Below are 15,000 nucleotides of genomic sequence, written 5' to 3' on the forward strand. Positions count from 1 at the left end.
CTATAATTGCTGTAGAAGTAAAGCAGAAAACAGTATGCATACTGAGAGTTTTGAACAGTGTTTATAGCATCTGGGGAGAAATAGCCAAATAATGGGAAACTGGAATGGCTGTTTCCATGGGGGGGGGGGGGTTAAAATAAACACAACGGATGCATACCACCACATTTTTTGTTTACAAAAAAAGCACTGCCCCTAACACTTACTTAAAGCAGAAGAGCAGAGGTGGTACACAGTTTGTCCTAAATAAATGCTGGGTGAATTGAGTAGACTCAGACTGCCTATTGCATGAGCCTGCTGTGTATATTCTTTAGGGATGTTTCTGGTGAACCTGTTGAAAAAAGAGAAAGAAAAAAATATGTATTCAAGGTTCCATAGAAATCCATTTAAATTGCTATGGGATGAACTACATATATGCAACAGAACACTGCCACTAGTAAATTTACTGAAATTGTAAGTGGTTTCTTAATAAATATATAAATTAATTTCTGTAATTTACTTCTCAGATCACCAAGCAGAGAGCCAAGACCTCTGGGTAACAAATTGTTGCAGTCGATTACAAACTGGAGACTGTTGTTAAGTCACCCTGTGACACCCAAACCCTCCAGAACTCTCTCTCTCTTTCTCTCTCTCTCTCTCAAGTAAACTCTTGATGTACTGAAAATTGGCTCAAATGAAAGGCAAAAAAAGTGTAGTGTCACCACTTGTAGTAGACAACCCTACCCTTCATCATACTGTCTAGACAATGCACCTCTATAAAACAATAAAGTAGTTAGGGGCCTAGGTGCTTGGGTTGATAGTCCTCTCTTTTGACCATTATGAAACAACTGCTATCAGGAAATCCTTTCATTTAGCCCAGCTAATTGCCAAAGGAATATCAAGATCTAAAAAGGCAATTACTCCCTTATACTCAAGCCACTTATCAAGTGCAATGTCCCCCGGGACATATCTCACTAAATATATCAAACAATTAGAAAGATCCCAAAGGTTCCTAATCAGAAAAGATCACAGATCTAACATCTCTAAGCTACCAATAAAAGATGGAAGCTCCATCCTTTTATTCAGTGTCCTATGTATATATTTGTGTCTTATAGACATTTGAGGGGAGATATTTGCTTACTGCACCATGACAGACCCAATTGTCCTGGACATCCTGTTTTTCTACAAGTCCGATATCTCCAGCAATACTATAACCAACAATTTAAATCTTCTACAACAGATAAGTAAACAGTGGTGGAGGGATAAGTGTATAACCTCATACCTCCCAAAGCTCTGGAATAAACTTCTCTTACAAATGTTAGTCATTCCATCTCACTATGTCCCTTTTAACTAGCTGACTGAATAGCTATCCACACATTTACTCCAGGCTTGACCAGCATATCCCTCCTCAAGCTGTTAAGCAGTACATCCCACTATGTTCCTTTCAGGTAAATGATTGGATGGGTATCCACAAATTTATTGCAGTCTTGGGAGCTCTCCTGATGAAAGGAGGTGCTCCCTGATAAAGGGCACTGGCAAAGTAACAATGGTCATGAGACTCAGTGGTCTTGGAATATCTATGAATCTATTCATGATGGAGGCAACTTAAGAGACAATGAGTGTGTAATACACCTGATCTGAGAATTTTTATTGTATTAACAGGTTGTGGCTAAAAGAGGCCCTTTATCAAGTCAGCCCACCAATCCAGACAATGGATGTATATATAGACTTCCAAGATGACTGCACACTGAGTAACAGCTTAATTTCAGCTCTCCCAGGGTGAAAACAGAAGCTCAGAAAAGAGAGATAGTGAAGTTTTCCTTTTGGGTACGTTTCAGTTACTGGCTAGTTAGTTCACTTTCTGGATGCCTGCAAAGATGAAATTTAGAGAACCTGAAAGAAAATCAACCACAAAAGCTGAGGAGAAAACATTGGCTGGGAAGAATCTTGCAGCTGTTCGGAAAAAAGCATTTCAAGCTCCAGATTTGGTACAACGTATGACTTCCAGTAATTTAGAGGAAACAATAAGTCAAATGTGCTCAGAGCTGTTTAAAATAAACAAAACACTGAATGAGTATATAACTCAAATAACTAAAGCCTGGACAAAATGGAAGAAGCTTTGAACAGATATTCATAAGAGCTGATAAAAATGCAAAATCAGAGTTCAAAATGAAGAAAAGGCTGGCTGAGTATGAGACTGTTCAAGAACAGATGTTTAAAAATGGTAGAATTAGAGGAGATGGCACATAGGGAAAACCTGAGATTTTCTGCCATACCTGAGAAACTGGATGGAGAAGACTGTATTAATTTTATGAAAGCATAAATAAGCAACTAGACTGGTATTCCAGAGCACAAGTTGTTAATTGAAAGGGCACATCATGTGTATTCTCCAAATGAGTCATGACAAAACAGCCGAGACCCCTCATAGTAAAGATGCAATACTACCAGCAGAAAGAGTTGATTGTGAAAAAACTATAGCAGAAGGACAAAGCACTAAAAGTTGGAGACAGTAGAGTGTTTGTTGAAAATGGTTACTCAATGTACACCAGGCAGAAGAGGAGTAAATTTATTCCAGCAATATGGGAATGTTGAGAGGCAGGTGTGAGGTTCAAGCTGCTGTATCCAGCTATCTTCAGAATATTTCTTCTTGCAGAGTCAGTGCCATTTTTGATGCAGAACAAGCTAAGGAAGAAAAACAAAAGTTTGATAAACAAAAAGTGAGCTATCAAACAGAAGGGGGCTCTCCTTCTTATTCTTCTGATAATAAAGCTCACAGAGAGACTATGCAGTCAAACCTTTTCCAATGTTGCAAGGGAAAATGCTTGAGAGACAGAGAAAAGCACAGAAGTTGACCAGAAGAGCCAGGAGTACATTGGAAATAAATCAGAGACTGGAGATGGGAGATGGAGATCAAAAGGAAGAAAACCATCCACTTGGAAATTAATGAATAAATGTAGGATTACAAAGCATCAATCAGAACAAGAAAACCTGGAAACATTGGACTTTTTTGACTTCGTTAAACTTGTAGGGAACTCCAAAGCATATGCCCTACTTCATGTCATTAATGTTTGGAAGAAGATTAAGTAGAGGGGAAGAGGAAGGAAAGAGGTAACTGTAAATAAAACAATTTATGTTCTTAACAGCATTTTTATAAAACATGACATATACTGCATGTTATATAGTAAAGCATTTAGCAAATACTGCCATCTAGTGTCACTCTAAATTACTGTTCTTTTGAATGCTGCTATTAATGAGTGTGGTTTTAGATGAATGTTTTATAAATTTAAATACATACATTTTTATTTTCATATATTTATCATAATTACTAGGTCAAGTTAATATGTGATTTATGAGATGCTTTTTTGTATTTTTTTTGTATTGTTTATATAATGGTTGTTCAATAAAATGGTGTTTTTTATATTAATTGAGGAAGGTTGATTGAATAATTTATGAACTAAGACGGTTGGTTACAATGCATTGGTTTGTTATATTTAAATGAAGATACATTGCCACTTCCAACATGTCTGATGAAGCGTTCAAGAGGAACGTGAAAGCACTTACATACTTTTTACATTTTTCGTTGTCTTTGTTTTGTGAAATTAAAGCCTTTTTAACTGTGGTGTTGCCTCGAAAGTTTTGTTTTTGCATTTTTTAGTTATTTTTCTGGGTTAAAGGGATGCTAAAGTAAACAGGTGCCCTTTGTTCCTTCTACTTTTTTTCTTCTTGTTTAGTTTTAAGAAATATAGGCAGTGCAATGTAAAAAAAGTAGAAACTCTGGACAAAAGCATGTTTAAGACAATAGGCTGTAATCTTAGGTTCTTGAGGTAAGACATGGGTTGTATATACAGAGCATGATATAAGTAAAATTAATATGCTTTTTCTTACTTTTGCATAAGGGAATGACTGGATTAAGGTCATTGGCTTGATCTAACAATAATTTTAAGTGGAAATAAGTAAATAAAAACAGTGAATGCAGTGATTTTTTTTTCTTTAGCAAATAAAGGTTCACAGTGCAACACAAGAAGCTTGTAGCTGAAGGTAACTGTGTACCTGGTTTTCTTGTTTTAATTGAGACAATCTGATAAGAATGCAATAAAAATAGTTTACTTGTTTCTTTCAATAGCAAAAAGATAATGTTTTCTGAAAGCATTCAAGCTTTCTTTCTACAACTGGGGAGGAATAAAGATAAAACAAAAGGAGAATTAAACTTATTTATTTGAAGACATATATTGTTTTCTGTATTTGCATTAAGTTAATATGTTATGGAAAGTGTTCTGGGGCTGTGTTTGTTTGTTTTTTTTTTTTTTTGAGGGTTTTCATTAAAACTAAGATGTGACATAGGTTCAAATGGATATGACACAAAACAACTGTATAAAAGATCAACCTGTCAAACATTAGTGTATGCATGTTAACACAAAAGCTAAAAGAACATTAAAAAAGCTGTAATAGATAACTGGTAATACATTCTGATCATAATGGTGACACTTGCCATGTTATCTTTAAATTTGAATGGTCTCACAGGTATATACAAAAAAGAAAGAGCATTAAACTACACTAAGAAACGCAGAGTGCAAATATCTATGCTTCAATAAACATATTTAGAAAGAACTTAGCATGTGAATTTGATAAAGAAATTATTTCAGGATGGTTATTCAGTAGAATATCTGGGACAAAGGAAAAGGGAGGTACTTATATTTACTGACAGAGGAGCTCCAAAAGTGATAGAAGAGGAAACAAGTATAATAATAATAGATTTGTAGCAGTAAGGGGCTACTGACAAGGGAGGAGGATTACACTGGCATATATTTATATTCCACCTAAAACTGCTACATTGAAAATTAAGATTTTTTTGGGGGGAAATAATCAGCCTTTGATTTTCAACAGTGAGGATGTAATGGGGGGGGGGGACAGAAAGGAAAAAAATAACAAAAGAGGGTAATTTGTTGAAGGAATGTACGAAAATGTTTAGTATGTAAGATGTGAATTAAGTACTATGACCTTGCAGAGAATATACGTATTATTCCCCAAGGTACAAAAGCTGGGCTACATTAGACATAAATTGTATTTCATGGGAAAACGTGCACTTAATTAAAAGTTTTGATATGCATCCAATAACTATTTTAGATCACATACCAATAATAGCTAAAATAAAAATTTAGGTTAATGAAATAAAAATGAGACCCTGGTACTACCCCACCTATCTATTAAACAGAAGAGAATTTAAGGAATGAGTAGTGGAAATTATTCAGGAGTTATTAGGGAACATAGACATTTCCTCAGAAAACAGCTAGGGAGTGGGATAAAATGAAAGTAAAGTTTAAAAACAGGGTGAAATAAAAAAGCTATATAGTTAAGAAGTAACAATAATTATTTAAAGGGATTAACAAGGGTTAAAATACTGCAGAACAGGGGGAATCTCACAGAACAAGAAGAAGTGCAACTGCATAGTGCTATAGAGAAAATAAGGGACTACCTGCATAATATGCATCAGTTTAGAAAGATTGCTGTTAAGCAACTGTATTTTGAAAATAACTCCAGAGCACAAAAGCTTTTAGCATAACGGCTCAGACAACAGAAATTAAAAATCATTATTGCCAAGCTTAGGAGTGATCCTGTAGAGATATTAGAAATATTTTGAAATTTTATAAAAATCTGTATAAAGCAGTTAAATGTGGAAATCAAGAAAAAGTGCAAATGGAAATATTTATGGAAGAGCTAAATATGCCAAGGTTAGAGGTAGATTTGGCTCAATTTATAGAGTCTAGGCATGCAAGGCCTTAACCTGGTCTGTGACATTAATAGAACTTTATAGATTTGTGTCCCGAAGACTCCCCCGTCAAGCAGAGTATCTCTCTAGCCCTCTTTAAGAGGAACCTGGATGACTGGATGGGAAGCAGAAAATTTACCCCTAGGATCCCACCTGTGTCCCTGCTGGACAAGGGAAACAGGTATTGACTTTGAAGGAACATGGGCAAGTTCTTGGCTAGGCTTATAAGGGCCTCTGGGCAAATAGCCTAGTATCATCCTATGAACCTATGAACCTTTAAGAAGAAGATGAGACAAAATGGTAATGTATAACCAATATACAGGAAAGTATCCAGGAAAAGATGGTATTCTTGTAGAAATTTGGAAGCTAGAAGGGAAGAAAGTGATAAAGATCTGGACGGTTTTGTTTAACAGTACTTTGAAAGGAGGAGAATCGCCAACATCCTTGAAGAAAGCTGTGGTGGCTGTAATATCTAAATATGGTAAAGATCCACCAGATCCAGCTTCATCTATGCCCATTTTGATTCTAAACCATGTTTATGAAGTGTTTATGCCTATAACCACTAAAATAATGGCAACAGTGATGCCAAAATTAATATATACGGATCAGTGTGGTTTTGTGGAGGGAAGGCAAACATTTGATAACATTAATAGAACAATGATGATCCAGATGGAAGCAGAATGTAAGAAAATACCACTGTTGCTGGTGGGTCTTGATGCAAAGAAAGCATTTGACAGAGTAAGCAGGGATTTCATAAGTAGGGCAATGGAAGCATTTGCATTCCCTGACACATTAATAAGGTTAATTTGAAGGCTATATGAGGGACTGAAGGTAAAAATTAAAGTGGAGAGGGTTCCTCTCTGATAAGTTCTCTTTGAAAAGAGGAACCGGCTAGGGGTGTCTTATTTCTTCATTGTTGTTTGCACAATATTTTGAACCATTGGCAAAAAAATAAGGGACTCTGCAATTCAAGGATAAAATTGGTATAGTAATCAAGAAAAGTTGGCTTTATTTGTAGATGATATTATTTTGCATGTGATAAAACCAGAAAAAGACATTTCAGTGTTGTGTAATATTCAGAGACAATTCTGTGTCTTTCCAGGATACAAAATTAATGAAGATAAAATAAAGGCAATAGCTGTAAACCATGTATCTATACATTAATTGGTTCAGTAGCCTGTATTTGTAAGGTAAACTCCGTAGCCATTATGCCAACACCATATGTTCTCAGACATAATCTGGAAAGTTAAATGAGAACTACAGAAAGCATTGCAGGCTGAAAATGAAGACATTTTGGCACATAGTGATGAGAATAAATGTAAAGAACTAAATAAATGTAAAATTTGTAGCAGCAGAAGGGATAAAAAGTAATATTACCTAGAAGTCAGTAGAATGATCAATAAGGTTATTTGTATAAGTACAGCACTGGGACAGTGGTCATGGCAGCAAACCTAAAAATTTTGCATACACAGTATAATAACACCCACCCCCTTACAGGCCACAGGGAACCATTGTCATCCCTCTTGCCCAACCACACAAAAACAGCATAATAATACATCATTATGCCTTAAGGCTGGACAACCTTTTCTGGAGAAGTGATGGTGATGATAGTATTAGCAGCTGAGAAGATAAATGATAGAATCTAAAAAGGTCTGTAAGGTTAGAGCAGCTACACACCCCCTTCCTAACAAAATAAATAAAAAATAAAGGCCATGCTGAGGTCCTTCTTGTCATATTTGGTAGTCAGTGGTGTGATGTCCTCACTTTGGGCCAGTAATCAAGGAGCCTGAATCCTCACCACTAACATTGGAGAGGGACGATCACTTGGAATACATTCCAATGGATGCACTCAGTATTTCCAATGCAGGCCTCTCTGCATCAAACACCATTTCCCTTAAGAACACACAAGGAACACACTCAGCCCAGGGTCTGGGTTTCACTCACTGTCTCTCCCCAGGTCTCCAGTAAGGCTCCACATTGGCACAGGTTCAGAGTTAAGTCCTCAGCCGAGTGCCCAAGCCAAGTCCTCCCCTACTCTGTCTGTGAAACCAGTGCTTTGTGTCCCTGCCCAAGTAGCTGACATACACACACTCTTTGAGATTTAATTTTCACCCCCCCCCACACACACACACACACACACACACACACACACACACACACACACACACACACACACACACACACACACACACACAGGAAAGGCTGGGACAGATTACCCACTCTACCAACTTTGCCCAGACTATAACGTAGATTCGCTGCCACCAGTTGTTACTATAAGGCTCTTAAAAGGGTGAAATTAATATTAACACAAATGGTAATTCTGACTAAACAGCCTGGATTTCAGGAGTGGCCAGAGTTATCACCAAATAAATATGTGCAAATACTCTCAAAACTTAAATATTTTCTAAAAATAACCAGCTACAATGAAAAGCTTAAATATATTTAATAATAAATAATAAAAGAACATGAAAATACTAAATATCTATTTACAGTAAACATCAGAGTTTCAGCCACATGGAATCTTGAAAATAACACAGCTGGAAAGAGTCATACAGTTACAGAAAAAAAACAATGCTTAGCTATTCTCACTATATTTTTCTGACTAATCTAAAGTTTCTGCTTACTGAATAGAGCAGAGACAGAATACAGAACACTGAGAGCAATCTCCTACTAATATCTCAATATTATTTCTGGCTTACAGAATGACATCACACACATCTGGTCATCTGCCTCCATTTCCAGCACTATCCTGCATCACTAGAAGCCACCAGGGTTTAGCACCTATGTGCTACAATACTCACTAAACCTTTTAGCTATGTGCTATTAAAGCATCTGGAAGCCATAACACAATAAAAGCATTCCACTCTTCCTGCAGGAAGTTTAGAATCTGTAGCACAGACATTGTGTCTCTGCCTCCATTCAAAACTGTGGGATAACATCTTTATGGCTTAACCCATAAAGTAATTTAATTTCAGATATATGTTTAAGTTTCAGATTAACCTCTTCTCTTCCAGTCCTCTGTTAAAATATATACATGTAATTCAGTTACAGTAATACATGTACATTTCTTTTCTTTCCAGCAGGGCACACTGTTGATACATTTTTACCATAAGCAAACCTCACAATTACATTTTCAGCACAAGTATCTGTACAAATCAGTTTGATAGGTTCCTGACCCAGAGACTCCCCAGACTCTGGAATAGATTGCCCATACATGTCAAGCAGAGTGCCTCTTTGACCCTCTTCAAAAGGAACCTTGACGACTGGATGGGAGAAAGGAAATTCACCCCAGGATCATATCAGTCGCCCTGCTAGACAGGGGTCCAGGGAAGTAAATAGTGTGGGAAGAAATAGCCAGGGAATTGTTATGGCTAGGCTTGTATAGGCCCTAGGGCTGATAGCCTAGTACCAACCTACGAACCTATATAAAAATAATATATAATTATTTACAAAATTCCAGCCAGCTGTGCTGGCATATGTTACACATCCACTGATCCATTTCTTCTGGCATGGCTTGTAGTACCTCCTATCATCACAGATGCTTATTTGACATATAGCTGAAACCAAAATGTTCTAGACACAGGATTGCAATAGTGGGGAAGATCTTTCCATGCACTAATTATGAGATATTGTTTAGAATCTTCTACTGCCAGGTGTACATATGAAAGGTGTAGATTTGTCAAACATCTCTCCTTCTAATAAAACAGCAAACATGCCAGATAGTCATGGCAGGTACTGCTTCAATTTTCTGAGCGCATCTTACTTAGACTATAAAACTGCATAGAATATTTTATTACCACTGACACAGTGGAGCTCCTTTCATTTGTATCTGTTTCCCATTTGCAAAAGCCTTTGTGGATCAGACTTTACATTGTACCTGACAGAATACATTAACTGCCTTGTCTACAGAAACTAAGCAAGCAATATAATTCAATGCATTAAGAGACAAAGCTGAAAATATCTAAAACCTTCTAACCCAATTTTGAGTTTCACAAACTATGCATACATGATGTGTAAAGCTGAGCAAATGTCCTAATCAGACCAATGTTTCCAACTCATTCCCTGATAAATAGGCAGCTCATGTGTATGCAACAACTGATTTACGATTTTGTTTGCTGCATTTGGCACTACTTAAATGACTTAGATGGATTTGTGCATATTTAAAGCAAGCAGTTTATGTTATATCATGTTAGACCATATTACTACATATAGTAAAGTTGCAGTCTGCATACTTTTCCTCCTTACTAATTTCTGACTCTTGGCCACATTCTGGCACCATTTTGTAAGCTGGATAGGTCTTACCAGGATTTTTGCTCATTCTGAGCCTACATATTTAAACAAAGTTTAGTATCTATTAGATAAAATCACAAAGAGTGCTCATCCAAAACAGAGACACATTTATATATGTTAAGCCACTGCTATGGCTGTTACCGACATTGTACCAATACTGTATTTGCTTTCATTATCAATTTGCATAAAATCACATAACTTTCTAAATCATAATAATTCTGCTCTGTGATTTTATGCAAGTTTTTCCTTGTTCACATCTAATTAATATGTTTTTGGATGATTCTGACAAAGCTCAGCAACTCTTGGTGTCCTTGTCTGAGTCTTTGAAGTGATTTCCTTGCATCACGTGCCATCCAGGCACAAGCTAAGTACTTGTATTTAAAAATCCCACTTCCAGAAGCCATTTTAGTGATCAGCTACTGATACCTTGTTTTAGTTATGCATTTATCTGTATTTATGGCTAAAATTACTGCATATGTTCAAACTGTCTTGCTCTTGGTCGGATTGACTTGAAATAGCCTTGTCCAGCTAGTTTGTTAAAAGTTGTTTTGTGGTAGCATACACTCAGGCAATCTTTCTTGTGCTTTTACAATAGGATGACTGGGATATTCCATCTAGTTTCAGTAGGTGGTGGTCTTGTCTATCTGAGTTGGAAAACACAGAAGTAAACCTATAAAACTAGCACTGGGACTGTAGCCTGTAGTTTAGTGATGCATTGCACAAAGTCAAGCTCAGAGCAGCTGCTTGTATGCCAGATAGTACTAATACCATAGCTTAGCACTATTTAACTCTATTCCCTGACCTTAAATACCATTGTAGAAGACCTCTGTAAAACCCAGTCCTCAGACCCTAATAGCATACCCTAATACAGGCCCAGACAACATGGATATGCAATTTCCAAATGTCTCTGTTGCCAGCTTGGTTGATATTGGTATCTTGAGACAATGTAGCAATTGCCTCATGTTCACAGGCAACCTTTTAATCCTTAAAGAAACCAACACAGTATGCAAAAAAGGCACATCCACAATTTCCTTGGAGGCAAAAATCTTGCATACAAACAAGGTTGTCAAGAGCACACATTACATCCACTACACATAGTGTCCAAACACATAGACCATCTTATGCTGAAGCACTAAAAAGCAATCTCCCCAAACTTCAAAGACCTCCTAAGGCTGCAAACAACAATGCCTACCCTCAGCAGTCTCTAAAGAATACACAAAAAGCAACACCAAACACTGCACATAAGCCTACACCCAATGGATCCCAAAAACAAAGTCCATAAGGTAAGCAAGCAATTTACCCAGGATTCTTGTTATAGGTGACTCCAATGTTTGACACACAGATGCTGCACTTACCAAAATGGACAAGGAGAAGATTACAGTCAGTGGCTTATCTAGAGCCAGGATCTGTCTAATTACACACACACTCGGGCCACTGCACTACAGGTACTAGTATGATCCTATCATAGTCCATGTGGGCACAAATGACCTGAGAGACACTTCTGTGGATTATATGAAGAAAGACATTATGGACCTCTCTGAATATGTGTCTAAGACTGGTATGTGCCTTACAGTGAGCAGCATTCCACCTTCATTAATGATGATGCCACAGTACGAACAAAAAAATATTGAGTTGAACAATTGGCTTAGTTTCTGGTGACAATCCAAGGGGATTTAATATCTGTCAGCCTGGGAGGACATAGTCAGTAGACCACATTGCTTTGCTAAAGATGGCCTGCATGTGTACCCCCTTGACATCTGGATTTTGGCTAAAATTTTATCCACCTCATTAGTGCCTTTTTTATGCAAGATCCAAAGTTATAAACATACCAACATAGCAAATAAAACCCAACGAACCTGAAGGTGGTACTGCTCAGGGCTAAGAGCCTTAACTAGAATATCCACACCCTACAAGCTCTCCTCATTTTAAAGAATATAGGCATATGTGCCATTACTGGAACATGATTTAAAGGTGCATAAAGTACTCTGGCAGCACAAGACTACAGTGTCTTCCACACATTTAGATTATCAGCCGCACAGACAGAGACTAAAGTTGGAGGCTTCTTAATATACATTAGCAATGTGAATACCTCAAGGTTGGCTAAACAGGATGACACCCTGGAGTTCATCCATGTGCAAATCACCTGAGATAGTGTCCCTTACCATATCTTACAAGCTATACATCACTATATATATATATATATATATATATATATGGGATCCTCACATCTTATCGAACTGCAGTGTCACCAAATGTGAAATGGCCGAGCAAACTTTCGCGAAAGTGCTTTTTACCAAAAAAGCACTTTCACTAAAGTGTGCTTAAATAAGGATGAAAATGTGGGGAGATGGCTGTTGTTGAGATCGTAGCACAGTGGGGATAAGGGAATATTCCCTTTTCCCCACTGTAGTGCGATCTCAGAGTGAGAATATTAAAGGAAGGGGGGTGGAGGGTGCAGGGGGGTTCCACCCCTGCATAAATGTGAGTACTGTGTTTTTGTTTTTTTTTGGGGGGGGGGTTGTTGTTGATTTCTAGTTTTTTTGACACACTTTATCGAAAGTGCTTTTTCGGTGAAAAGCACTTTCGCTAAAGTGTGTTCGGCCAATGTGGTTTCAGTTGTTTAAGCTTTCACTCAATAGTACGAGATCCAAATATATATATATATATATATATATATATATGTGTGTGTGTGTGTGTGTGTGTGTGTGTGTGTGTGTGTGTGTGTGTGTGTGTGTGTATATATATATATCATCTCAAGAATCCTACAACTCTTATCTAGACCTACTGTAGACACTCTCCATCCAACCAAACGCTCTAATCATGGGAGACTTTAACTACTCTTCTATAGACTGGGGAACATACACTGCCACCAATTGACAGGCATAACATTTCCTGGACTTTATTTACACAGATGCTGTTGATCAGCTAGTGTCATTTCCTCACTGATGAGGTCAGATCACAAAGCTGACTAATTTGAAATAAAAACCAACTTGGAAAACCCAGAAAAACCTGTTACAGCTAGAAATTATTCTAAAGCAAACTACATCAAAATTCAGTGCCCCACCCAACCCAATGTTCACAACATCTTGTGCAGAATTATTCACAGAAACACTGTAAAAACATGTACTGCAAATGGCTGTATAGAGGCTGCTGTACCTGCCAGAAGTAAGCCCAAACAAACCCCAAAAATAAACCATACTGGTAGAATCCTGATCTTAGCAGGGTGTATAACAAATGGAAAAAAGTCATGGCCAAAGATAGAAAGAGCAACTCTTGTAATGACAAAAGCTCACGAATAAAACTAAATGGGAAACTAAGAGAACTAATTACATCCAACAAGGCCATTTATTAAGCTGAGATAGCTTCTCAGGCTAAAGACAACGACAAGGCCTTCTATAGCTATGTCTGAAACCTCAAAGATAACATGCAGCAGTATGCTGAACTGGTAGTAAATGGTGCCACCGTCCCTGAGCAGAGTGCCATAGCAAATCTGTTGACCAATAAATTCATCTCAAACTGTACCCCCCCCCCCACTCTCCCCTGCCAGCATAACTTCCCCAACTATCTTTTGGGAGCAGATCATAGTGGCACTCACTAAAGCTGAAAACACAGCCTCAGTGGGTCCAACAATACCCCAGGCTGTCTCCTAAATAGCCTGAAACATGTCCTATCAGGACCACTTGGGTCACTTTTCAACTACAGCCAAAAAACAGGCTCTGTACCAAACAAATGGAGAACAGCAACAGTTATCCTCTTCACAAGAGTGGACCATCAACTATCCCTGGAAACTACAAACCTAGTAGTCTTCTTTGTCTTTCGGCTTTTCCTTGTTAGGGGGTCGCTACAGCGGAACTCTGGTCCACTAATGATTGGCAGTGGATTTTTACGGTGTCGAGGTGCCAGCCCGATGCCCAACCTTCAAAGAAGGCACACCCATTCATGCACGCACCAACCTGCATGTCTTTAAATGTCACTCAACCGGAGGGAGGACATGCAGACTCAACACAGAAGGCACTCCAGCCTAGAATCGAAATGGAAAACCTCTTGCTGTGAGGCGACAACACTAAAAGCTGCACCACCGCAGCCATACCTAGTCTAATATCCAAAGCCATGGAATGAATTATCATGGAGATGATCAACAAAGACATTGGCAACCCACAGACAATGGACCCAGTCCAGTTTAGTTTTCTCAAAGTAAGGTCAGGCATATTTAACCTGATAGACTTCTTTGAGAAGGTAACCAGGACAATGAGTGAGGGGAAAATTGTGCATACCACCTTCCAAGACCTGGCTAAAGCATTTGTCACCATACCCCATTCAGGTATCGAGGACAAACTCATTGAACTAGGTGTAAATCACTAAACAACTCAGTGGATTGCCAGATGGCTCACAGATAGGACCCAGGAAGTCAGGATTGGTGAGACCATGTCCACTAAGAGGCAAGTCATCATTGGAGTTCCACAGAGCTCCATGCTGGGCCCACTCTTGTTTGGCATCTACTTCTTGGGGTCAAGGCTAATGTCATGGGCCTCTGGCTCATCAAGTTCGCAGATGACTGCAAATTGGGAGTTATCATAAATTCCCCCTATGACACTAACATCTTGCAAGAGGGTCTAAACAGACCAATGACTGGTGCCAAAGACATGGATTAAAACTCTATGCAAAGAGGTGCATTATAGTGCCTTTTGGGAAAATGTCTACCCAGTCCAATTACTCAATTTATAAGATACTACTAAGAGCTGACCAAGTAGTTAGAGATCTGGGAACATATTTAGTCAGTATTCTGGCCTTTGACCAACATGTATTTAAGGTAGTAAGAAATCCATTCTATGTCACCCAAATTATAAGTAAGAGTATCACATCAATGTCCAAGGAAGTTATAGTACCACTCTACTCATCCCTTATCAGACCCATCATTGAGTACAATGCCCTCTTCAGCATGTACCTTGACTAGGCATATACAACAG

The sequence above is a fragment of the Protopterus annectens genome, chromosome 4.part0, assembly GCF_019279795.1.
Source record: "Protopterus annectens isolate FY-2018-M chromosome 4.part0, PAN1.0, whole genome shotgun sequence".
Lineage (NCBI taxonomy): Eukaryota > Metazoa > Chordata > Ceratodontiformes > Protopteridae > Protopterus > Protopterus annectens.